A 1081-nucleotide genomic window follows, 5' to 3' on the forward strand; every position below is an offset into this window, starting at 1 on the left:
GAAAAGAGGAGGAACTGAGAATCAGAGTGGTGAGTCCATAGGGGCCTGGGTATTAATGCCTAAATGGGATGAGGAGAGCCTTTGGATCCAGCCAGGCAAGGAGTTGAAATCTTACTCTCATAGGGTTGAGAAGCAAGGTATATGGGATTATAGAGAATGGCCCATCAATTCTGGTGGATACCATGTACATCCAGTGGCTTTTGTATAAAAAAAAAGAATTCAGAGAGAGGAATTGACATGAAACTGGCCCTTGAAAGATTAAACAGGACTTCTATAAGAAAATGAAGGGAAAAAGATATTCCCCGGTAAGGAAAAGTCTACCCATTAAGCAAAGAGGCATCAATCAATTGCCAAAAGGAAAACTCTTAGAGATGGAGGATTTCTAAGGTACTGATGATGGTTCTGACATTCTGGGGCACTATAATTGACTGTTGAAATTATGAATCTCTAATGGTGTATGAGAACAATGATACTTTGGCTATTGTTTCCACTCTACCAACTTGAATACTTTAACATTTCCTTATTATTTTAAACAAATAGAATACTTCCATTCATGGGAGTAATTTTTGTTTTTATTCTTCTGATTTCCTTTCTTTTGTGTTTACTATGTACCATGTCAAATGTATTATAACACTGAATGCTTGTGTGAGCCCTATGATGTAGAGCATGTTGTCATCCTATTTTAGAGATGAGTAAACTGTAGTTCAACTAGAAAGTAGTTTGTTGTCATATTCAGCTCTATACTGAATATCTGATGGATCTTGCAGTTTAGAAAATGATTATTCCTTCCTGAGGTATATAGTCATGTCTTGGTATCCACACAGGATTGGTTTCAGGGCCCCACACGGATATGAAAATCCTCAGATGTTCAAGTCCCTTATATAAAATGACATAGTATTTGAATATAACCTGTGCACATCCTCTGTATGCTTTCAGTCATCTCTAGATACTTGTAATACATAATACAATGTAAATGCTACGTAAATAGTTGCTATACTGTATTGTTTTTTATTTGTATTATATTATTATTTTTTATTGTTTGGGGTTTCTCCCCCAAATATTTTCAATTCCTAGTTGGTTG

Source organism: Propithecus coquereli, unplaced genomic scaffold (genome assembly GCF_000956105.1).
Source record: "Propithecus coquereli isolate 6110/MARCELLA unplaced genomic scaffold, Pcoq_1.0 Scaffold130, whole genome shotgun sequence".
NCBI classification, from domain to species: Eukaryota; Metazoa; Chordata; class Mammalia; order Primates; family Indriidae; genus Propithecus; species Propithecus coquereli.